This window comes from Dipodomys spectabilis, unplaced genomic scaffold (genome assembly GCF_019054845.1).
Source record: "Dipodomys spectabilis isolate Male_0828 unplaced genomic scaffold, ASM1905484v1 ptg000061l, whole genome shotgun sequence".
Taxonomy (NCBI): domain Eukaryota; kingdom Metazoa; phylum Chordata; class Mammalia; order Rodentia; family Heteromyidae; genus Dipodomys; species Dipodomys spectabilis.
This window is the reverse complement of record NW_024870738.1, coordinates 3,380,696-3,391,440: the sequence shown is the minus strand read 5'-3', so window position 1 is coordinate 3,391,440 and position 10,745 is coordinate 3,380,696.

Here is a 10,745-nt window from a genome sequence, read left to right as displayed (position 1 = left end):
TGGCCTTCACCTCCTCCATCCCATTAATACCCTATCACCATTGGGACAACCAAGCACACCTCAAACATTGCCAAATGTCTCCAGTGGTGGGAGAGCAAAATCTAATGAGAAGGAGGAAGGTGATTATCAGGGAAGGATCAAGACTGTCAAATAGTTTTCTGTGTTTGGAGACCTCCCAGTAGTTAGGAGAAATGGGAACCATTTCTTTATGTGCTGAGTCTGGAGAGTGCTAGACAAATCGGTACCAGTCAGATCACAAAGAGTGCTTCATGATTGTGAAATGAACTTTCTGCAACACACTAGAAGGAGGCTGAGAGATTTCTTGGGGAAATGGCATACTGTAACTAGGGATAGGTAGGAAAGGGGGGATGCAGCTGATAGGACTCAGAATCAGCCTAGTAAGAGAACTCAAGCAAAGCTCAAAGTGCCCTGAGAATCCACACATAGCTAGTGTTGCTGTTTTTGGTGATAGGAGCCAGCCTGCTCAACTAGCTGCCTGAAAAATGTAAAATCCAGATCTTATTCTCAATGGGTCCCAGTCTATAGCATTACAGTCTTATCCTAGTTACTCAGAAGAGACAGGGAAGATTTGAGTTCGAGGCTACTGGGAGCAAAAACTTCAAGGGCTCCCATCTCAACCAATAGAATTGGGCAATACCTGTAAATACCTGTCATTCCAACTATGTGGGAACTCCAGGCCAGCCTGGGCATAAACACCAGACCTTATTTGAAAAATAATGGAAGCAAAAGGAGCTAGGAGTGTGGCTCAAGTAATAGCCTTCTTAGCATGGTTTGAAACCAGTCTGGGCAAACAAATCTAAGAGATGTTAACCATTAATAAAGCCAGAAGTAGAAGTGTGGATCAAGTGGTAGAATACCAGCCTTGAGTGAATAAAGCTAACAAAGTGCCAGGCCCTGAGTTCAAAAACTTAATATTGGCACCAAATAAATAATGAAAAGCACTGAGTGGGGGCAAAGCTCAAGTGGTAGAGCACTTGCCTGCATGAGACTCTGGGTTCAATATCTAATACTGGGTGGGTAGGGGGAAACAATCTGGACTTCCCATGCTGGCTTTGAACTGTGATCCTCAGACCTGAGCCTCCTAAATAGCTAGGATTAGAGGTATGATACATTGACACTCGACCAATGCTACTTTTTTTGCAAATGATCTTTCATATCCCTTCTTTGTTCCTTTCTACATGCTAACTTATAGAATTTTGCTGCTAGAGCATGGAATGCAGATTGTACTTTTAGCTCTTTCCTCAACTCTTCCAGAATTCTGGATGCACAACTAGCTCATATCTCCTGACCTTTAGAATCACAGCATTGCAAGGAAACAACTGGCCAGCCAATTCAATATCACACTCAACTGAGGATCCTTTCTACATCTTGCAGATGTGTAAGAACATCCCTGTGGCAGGCCTTCAAACTTAAAATGTGTTGGCTCAAAGATTTCTCTTTTCCAGCTTAAATGTCAACTTCTGTGGTACATAATGGACAGACTCTCCTTTATTATGCCCCTCTGATAACACTGTATTTTCAGTCCTACAAAATTTGATATCAGAAGCTATAATATTTGGTTTACTCATCAATATATATTTAGTTTGTGTGTGTGTGTGTGTGTGTGTGAGAGAGAGAGAGAGCGCACACACATGCATGCACACACATGTGTGTGTTGGTATTTAACTCAAGGTCTGGGCACTGTCCCTGAGCTTTTTTCCAAGGTTAGTGCTCTACCACTTCAGTCATAGCTCCACTTCCAGCTTTTTGGTGTTTAATTGGAGATGAGTCTCATGAACTTTCTTGCCCAGGCTGGCTTTGAAAAGCAATCCTCAAATCTCAGCCTTCTCAGTAGTAATACTTGGGACAAAGGTGTTTGGAGTTTATTTGGCAGTGGTAGAGACTCAGCCAAGGGCCTTATACATACTAGGCAAAGTGATCTACCACTAAACCACCTTCTTCCAGCCAGCTAGACGTTTTAAACACTCATATTTTATGTTTACCTAAAAGTACTCTTACCAAGAAAGAGATCACTGGGAAAGTTCTGCCTTTTTCCAGAAAACAAATGCACATATTGCTCTTCATGCAGTTGTAAAAAAAAAAAAGATTATATTACTTCACACATATTATCATAGTCTAAAGCAGGGGCCAGCTGTAAAATTGCCCAGATGGGCTTGGTTTTGCAACAGAACAGTGAGCACTTTGGCATCCTTTGTAGTCCTTTTCAGCCAAGTCAGTTTTCAACTCAGAATAACCAGAGGTTCAAGGCCTGAGACAGAGAATGAAAATGGCCCCATACAAAATCAGTACTTTTATAATTTCATTCCAAATAAAGTATGGGCCAAGGTTTTAGAAGCAGCTTTGGGCTGTTCAGGTGAGGAGTTTTGAACTTTATTGTGAGCAAAGGACAACAGATAATAATAAAGAATCAGGGTAATAGGAGTTAAGACCAGAGAAGGTTAGCCTGGGTAATGAAAGGAAGACAAGGAGTGGTGCTGTGGCTCAAAGTGGTAGAGCATTAGCCTTGAGCAAAAATAACAGAGGAACAGTGCCCAGGGCCCTGAGTACAAGCAGCATGACCAACAACAAAAAAAACATTCAGGTGAAATGAAGACAAGGATATACAGGACAAATTTGTTAGATCCACAGAGCTCCAAACTGCTCTTCCTCATCAGCAGCTAGATTCCATTGAGTTTTGGACGAGTGTCAATAGAATGGGAAGTTAACTGGCAGGCAAAGGCCAGGCTATTGATACAGACCTTAGAGATGGTACACATTCTTGTCCTGGGAAACTGTGATTATTTTCCTTTACGTAGCCAAAGGGGACTTTGCAGATGTGATGAAATGAAAGATTATGGGATGGGGAAATGGATGGGGGAAATTGATGGTGGATTCTCCAGGTGGGAGCCATATTATCACCAGGATCCTTATGAGAGGGCGGCAGGTGGGAGGACGTGAGCTAAGGAAATGGTGAGAGGAAGAGCTGTGCCTCAAGGGATACTGGTACAGTGTAGAAATAGGAAAAGTAAGGAAAATGGATTCTCCCCTAGAGCTTCAGAAGAAAAGAAGCCTTGCCAATGCTTCCACTGGAACCCAGCAAGACTCCTTTCAGCCCTCCAGAAGTGTAAGTGGATATATTTGTGTTGCTTTAAGCTGCTGAATGTGTGAGATTTGTCAGTTCCTGTGGCTGCTGTGCTAGAGATGGGAAACATGTGATTGCTTAGGCAGCTGTGTGCTGTGCACTTCACGTGCCTGCCCTCATTTGATCCCAGCAGAATCTCGGAAAGGGCAGTTTCTCATTTTTCAGATGCATAAATGAACATAGAAATTGCCCAAAGCCAGCAAACTAGTCTGTGGCAGGAATGAAGATGGAGCCAGGTTTTGAGTCTCTAAGCTCTTTTCTCTGTGCTGTAATTACCACCTTGAGAAGAAGGGAAAGGCCCAACCTGCTGGCTTGGGAGACGGGAGACTCGCATTGATTGAATAGGATCTCAAGAGGAAAAAAGACAAAAGAGGTTTGTTTATATTCGGAATTGTTTGGTACACGTTTAATACACAGGGAGATGTTTAGGGCAGAGGCAGAAACCGAGCCACTGGTCTATTTGTGGTTGTAATTTTTTCTTTTTTTAAATTAATACGTATTTTTCTTGTAAAGATACTGTACGGAGGGGTTACGGTTACATGAGTAATGAGTATATTACCTCTCGAGCATTACCACTTCCTTTGTTTTTCCCCTACCAGCCCTTCCCTCCCTACCTCTCCAACTCCTCCTCCCCCAAAGTTGTAAAGTTCGTTTTCAACATAGCGTCTTGTACATGTCATTGTTAAAATGGGTCAACCTATATCCTTGTTTCAGCATTTTGTTATTTTCCTTCCCCTCCCCAAATTAGAAAAATGTATATACAAGACCCAGAGCACCCGAATCAAATACAGTGACAACAGATTATACCATGGTGGAAGAACATACCTAAGAAGCAAAAGAAATCACATAGTACATTATAAGTACTTTAAAAACAACAGCAACAAACAAAAAACCTCTTGTGCCCCTATCTTGGGGTTCATTTCACTTAGCATCATTGTATATGGTCATATGTGCATAGATTTTGACCTTTTCTACTTGTAAGATTATCCTAGATGGATACTAGTTATTGCAAATAAGGGAAACAATGGGACCTATGTTTCTTGTGGTTGTAATTTATAAGTCTCACAGAATTTCCTGCCTGGTCTGACTTCTAATGGCAATCCTCAGATCTCAACCTCTTGAGTAGCTAGGATTGCAGGCGTGAGGCCTGGTACCTAGCCCAGTATAAGCCTTTTAAGGAGTTTACAAAGGTTAGAATGAAAGGGACCTAAGGGCCGAATTTTGGAAAAACCAAGTATGGGGGCCGGGGGAGAGATAAGTAGAAAAAAAGTATCTGTAACAGAAATTGAGAAAGCTCAAAGACATGTCAGTGAAAGAAACCAGACACAAAAGGATTGACATTGCATCATTCCATTGATAGGAAAAGCCCACAATCAGTGAGTCCATGAAGACAGAAAACACATGACTATTTGCCAGGAACTAAAGTTTGGGTGGAAATGATGAATGCTGCTAATGGATCCAGAATTTCCTTTAAGGGTGACAAAAATGAGGAACTCAATAGAGATGGTGGTTGAGTACTGAATATACTATGAGGCACTGACTTTTTAATTCTCAAATGAGCACTTTTTTTTTTTTTTTTTGTCATTGATAGGGCTTGAACTCTGGGCCTGAGTGCTGTCCCTCAGCTCTTCAACTCTGGTGGTTTATTGGAGATAAGAATTTCACGACTTGGGCTGGGAAGGTGGCTCAGTGGTAGAGCGCTTGCCTTGCATGCATGAGGCCCTGGGTTCGATTCCTCAGCACCACATAAGCAAAATGAAAAAAAAAAGCCGGAAGTGGCGCTGTGGCTCAAGTGGTAGAGCGCTAGCCTTGAGCTGAAGAGCTGAGGGACAGTGCCCAGGCCCAGAGTTCAGGCCCCACAACCGGACCCCCCCCCCAAAAAAATAAAAAAAAGAATTTCACGACTTTTACTGCCCGGGGTAGCTTTGAACCACGATCCTCAGATCTCAGCTTCCTGAGTAGCTAGGATTACAGGAATGAGCCACTGTCTCCCAGCTTCAAATGAGTACTTTTATGTTAATGAATTTCTGCTCTGTGAGAAAATAATGCGGAAAAAGGTATATTGGATTTGGAGGCTGAGGTTTAGAGATCGGAGAAAAGCCTAAAGAATGGTGTATGGAAACCATGTGGTAAGCCAGGAGCTGGTGTCTCGGGCCTTCAATCCAAGCTACTCAGAAGGCTGAGATCTGAGAATTGTGGTTCAAATCCAGCTCAGGCATGAAAATTCATAAGCCTCTCATCTCCAATTTACCAGCAAAAAAAAGCCAGAAGGTAGAGCTGTGGCTCAAGTGGTAGAGCACTTGTCTTAAGCACAAAACTCCAAAGATAGCACCCAAGCTCTGAGCTCAAGCCCCCTGGACTGGCCCCCCAAAATGTGGTGTTTAATATTTCCCAATTTTAATTGTTTCCTCAAGAACAGTTGTTCTGTAAAAGAGTTTTCAAATATGCCAGAGTGTTACTTCATGAAACACAGTTTGAGACACACCTTTTCATTGAAGGAGGCCTTAACTTGAGCACAGTCCAAACTATGGCTGCTATTTGGTCACAAGTGAGCTAGCACTCACACAGCTTCAATACAAAATGAATTGTCTCTAGTGCTGCGCTGCATGAAACTTTTTTTTCATAATGAATTTTCTTGGTGATTAGGAAATAAGAAACAGGTGAGACATGGATCCTACACCAAACCTTATGTAGTAAGAGAAAATAAAAGTAGTGGAGAATTGGGGCAGTGAACAGACGGAGGCAAGGATCAGGGCCAGTGTGGAAGAGGCTTGTTCAAGCTCTGCTTTCTCAAATGGACAGAGTTGGCAACCATGGGGTGGCACAGACGAACACTCCAGGAAGAGAGAGCAGTGTGAGGCAAGAAATACTGCTCTGTATGGGAAACAGAATGTAGCTCCATCTGCCAGACGCAACGAGATTTTCAGACCTGACTACACATTTGAATCACTTGGATCCCACCCCAGCCCAATTAAATCAGAATCACTGGCTGTGGGGGCCTAGGCATCACGGTTTTTGTTTTAAAAGCTTCCCCAGGTGGCTTTAATAGCAAGAGAGTGAAGCCTACTAGACTACATTGGCTGTTTTGGATATGGTGTGGCAACCTACTGATGTTCACTGTGAGGGGTTGGGATAGCCACTGTCTCTCACAACCTTAACATATGCTAGAGTCTCCGAGGAAGCTCATTCAAACCCAATTTCATGGGCATTGCCATCAGACTCTGGTTCAGGGAGGCTGGGTGCGGTGAATGAACGCTTATTTCTGTCAGGCTTTTGAGTGTTGATAACCATGTAGATCCATGGACTCCACATCCAGTAGCATGGATGTGAGACTTTGATACAATGATAAAGGAACCAGGAAGGAAGATATGCAGATGTGTTGGTTTCTTTTTTAACTGTATTTTTTGTCTTTTCTTTTTTGGTACTGGGAATCGAACCCAGGACGTTGCACTTGCTAGGCAAGCGCTTTGCCACTGAGCTACATCCCAGCCCAGATGTGTTGATTTCTTCAAGTGGATTAATCCAACTAGGAAACAACATGGTGGCATCAGGGTGGCTCCATTGGGATTTGTAATACCTCACAGAGCCTCATCCTCCGTTTCCTGTTACCATGATAGGGAGAAGGTCATGAAACCCTGGGCACTAGTGGCTCATGCCTGTAATCCTAGCTGCTCAGGAGGCTGAGATCTGAGGATTGTGGTTTGAAGTCATCCCAGGCAGGAAAAGTTCATGAGACTCTTATTTCCAATCTGTAATCAACTGCCAAAAAACCTGGAAGGGAGTTGTGGCTCAAGAGATAGAATACCAGCCTGAATCATAAAAACTAAGATAGCACCCAAATTTAAGCCCTAGTTACCCTCCCCGCCCCCCCCCCCCCACACACACGCATGCTGGTAGCCAGTTTCTGAAGAGTCTAGTCCATTTTCTCTGTTGATATAAAATGATCCCACAAACTGTGGAAATTATAAAGACACTAGGTTTATTTTGGATCATGGCCAAAATCATGGAGTAGCATCTAGTGATGACCTCTTGCTGGCTGTCACCAGTTGACAGAATCCTGAAGTGGTACGGGACATCACATAATGAAAAAAAAAAGGAGCATGTATAAGATGTAGCCAAACTGGCTTTTATACTACATTAGCATGAATGGATGAATCCACTCATGAGGGAAGAGCCCTAATCGCCTCTTACTATTTCATATTAAGGATTAATTTCCAAACATGAATTTCAGAAGGGGACACACCATATTCAAATCTTAGCAGGTCTGCTCTAAAAAATAATGGACTCTGTGAGCAACTGCGAGACCTTTATGAAGGATATGGATCTTTATGACAGATGCAGGCAGTATCTGTCTGAAGGTGATTCTAACTATGAGAATGAATGGGGCCTAGCCCAGGGAAGCGACAGAGTGGAGTGAGAAAAGATGGGGCACATATAGTGTCCCTATCTTCCAGGTGCTTCAGGGCCTCTTTCTGTCTCTAGTCAACCCATTGGGAACCTTATTGGCCCTGCTTAGTTCCCATGCCCCTTTGTCAAACCCCTGTGAAAAGTAACACCACCTGTCTCATACTTTAATTTGTTCAATAGTTCCCTTCCCATCCTTAACCTATTACCGTTTATTCTCCACTGAGCCACCACAAAGATGCTTCTAGAATTGAGGCCAGATCCAATCACTTTCTGTTCCCATGTTATTTGCAATAGCAGCTCAAGTTCCTACTGGCCTAGCACATGTGGCAAGATCTGGCCCCCAGTTATCTAACATTGGTGAATTCTACTTGCCTACTTTCTCGTTCTCTGCCTACAGGGCTCCTAAGTCTAGGAAGTCACTACTCAAAATGTGCTCTCAGAACTGATAGCCTCAGTATCAACTGGAAGCTTATTAGACATGCAGCCAGGTTTTGCTCCAGACTCAAGAATCAGACTTACATTTTAAACAAGAATCAGACTCCACATTTTAAATAAGACACTCCGGGGATTCAGCTACACCTTCGCAAAGAAAATACTGATCCAGACAGGCCTGGCATACATACTCCCAGGCATTTCTCTATGTGGAAATGGCTTACCCGCTTGGATCCACATAAATCACTTCCTCCTTCCTGAACTCAGATGTCACTTAGAGAAGCTAGATGATTAGTATCAAAACACAGGCCAGGCAATGGTGGCTTATGCTTGTAATATTTGCTGCTCAGAAGGTTGAGATCTGAGAATCACAATCCAAAGGCAGCCCAAGAAGAAATGTGAGACTCTTATCTACAGTTGACCACCAAAAGCCAGAAGTAGAGGTATGACTCGAGTGGTAGAGCACCAGCCTTGAGTGAAAAAGCTAAACACACACACACACACACAAAACACTATATAAACCCTGAGTTCAAACTCTATTACCAGAACCAAAGAAAAATTATTTGATTACATGTTTAAACAAGGGAGAAGTAAAGGGAATGTGTGTAAATTATTCTCCTCTTAGATAGCTTGTACTACTCTCTGTACCTTACAACAGCCGTGTTGAAAAGTCATTAACATCTTCACAAAAAAAGACAAAAGAACAGAACACTGAAACATCTAGAGGAACAAAAATGATACAAGTCACTGGGCAGTTGTAACCCTAGCTGCTCAGGAGGCTGCCATCTGAGGATCACAGTTCAGAGCCAGCCCAGGCAGAAAAGGCTGAGACTTATCTTCAGTTAACCACCAGAAAACCAGAAGTCTTAGTGAAGCTGTGGCTAAAGCAATAAAAGCTCAGGGACAGCACCCAGGCCCTGAGTTCAAGCCTCACAAGCAACCAAAAATCTAACAAACAAACAAATGGAACAAGTCACTGACCAGATCATGGCCCAACTCTACAATACCCATCCCTCTATTGAAGAGCTGTCCTATCTCGCAGGCTTCCACCACTGCAATCAGACTGGGAAGTTAATGCACTGCACTGATTGCAGACTCCATTGTCTAGCCAGCCTGCACGGCCTGAGCTTTGCACCAAGCGAATCCCAGTTGTTAATAGGAAAATCACGCCATCCTTGATTCACTGTGCTGTCTCAACAAACAGCTTGCTTTTTAAACCCATGAGCTAAACACGAGGCTCTTTGCATTCTTTCAGGCAAACCACTGCAGCTCTTTTTCTCTTCCAGACAGAACTTTTTTGTGTGCTAAAGAGAGCCAAGAAGAGGAAATTAAAGAAATGGCTCTAATGGCATAATTCCAGGATATGCTATTAATTGTGCAAGAAGCAAAGTATAGCAGGATATGTATGGAATAAGGCCATTTGTCTAAATGGAAAAAAATACATATCTCTCCACATGTGCACTTATATATACAAAAACATCTCTAAGTATACATATTATGAAACATGGTTATGCTCAGAGAACAGCCTTGGAAGTTGGGCACAGGAGGAGGCAGGTACCATCTCAGGCCACACTGTCATCCATGTTCTGGATACCTGGAAATGCCAAGAAGTCACACACCCCAGCTGCAGCTCTCACTCAATGACTAGTGGAAATGGGTGCAGACATAGGCTGATTTTGGCACCTCTGGGGTAGATGTTCTTGAGTTAAAGTTGTCCTCAGTGTTATCCCCTTAACAATGTTCTTCTCTTTTCTATCTGCCTGCTCTTTTCTGCCTCATTTTGCCACCCCTTACCCTTTCAAATACATTCCAAGTCCAGTGAAATAGCCACTAACCGTGTGTGATGTTTAATGCAGTTTCTGGGTTGTACTAACCACATGTCACATGCTCATCAGCTACGTGGACAGCACACCCAACATCATGTAGAGTTCTGTCAGTTAGTACTAATTCACAGTCTGCATTGGAGAAAAGAAGTATGCAATTGTACCTACGTGCTTCAAGAAGCAAGTTGTTGTTGATGTGTGTGTGTGCACGCGCGCGCATGCATGTGTGTGCACGCCAATACTGGTACTGGGGCTTGAATTTGGGGCCTGGGTGCTGTCCCTACCAGTTTGAGCCACAGCTCCACTTCCAGTTTTCTAGTGGTTATTTGGAGATAAGAGTTTCACAGACTTTCTTCCCTGGGCTGGCTTTTAACTGCAATCTTCAGATCTCAGCCTCCTGAGTAGCTAGGATTACAGGTGTGAACCACCAGCACCCAGCTGTCTCTTAGCTTTTTACTCAAGGCTAGTCATCTACCACTTGAGCCACAGTTCCACCTGTGGCTTTTTGCTGATTATGTGGAGATAAGAGTCTCATTGACTCTCTTGCCTGGGCTAGCATTGAGTCAAGATGCTCAGATCTCAGCCTCTTGAGTAGCTAGAATGGCAGGTGTGAGCCATGGGTACCCAGCTTAAGCAGCTGAGACAAAAGAATATGATCAAATTCTTGAAATCTAGCTGGGCAGGGGGTTGAGGAGGGGAAGAAGCCTGATTTGAACTCAACTGCCCCCTAATTCTCTTGCCTGAACCCTAGCCTTCAAGGCTCTCAGGTAAGGGCAAGGCTACTGCTAGGCCCTGTGGTATCATTATGCAAATATGTACAGAACACCTCTCCCTCCTAGTGCATGCAGCCCTGTACCAGTGTGCACTGTGCTTCAGTAGTGTCATCAAAGAGACCTACCTGACAAAGCTATAGAAATTCAATTACAAACCAGGTTTTGAAA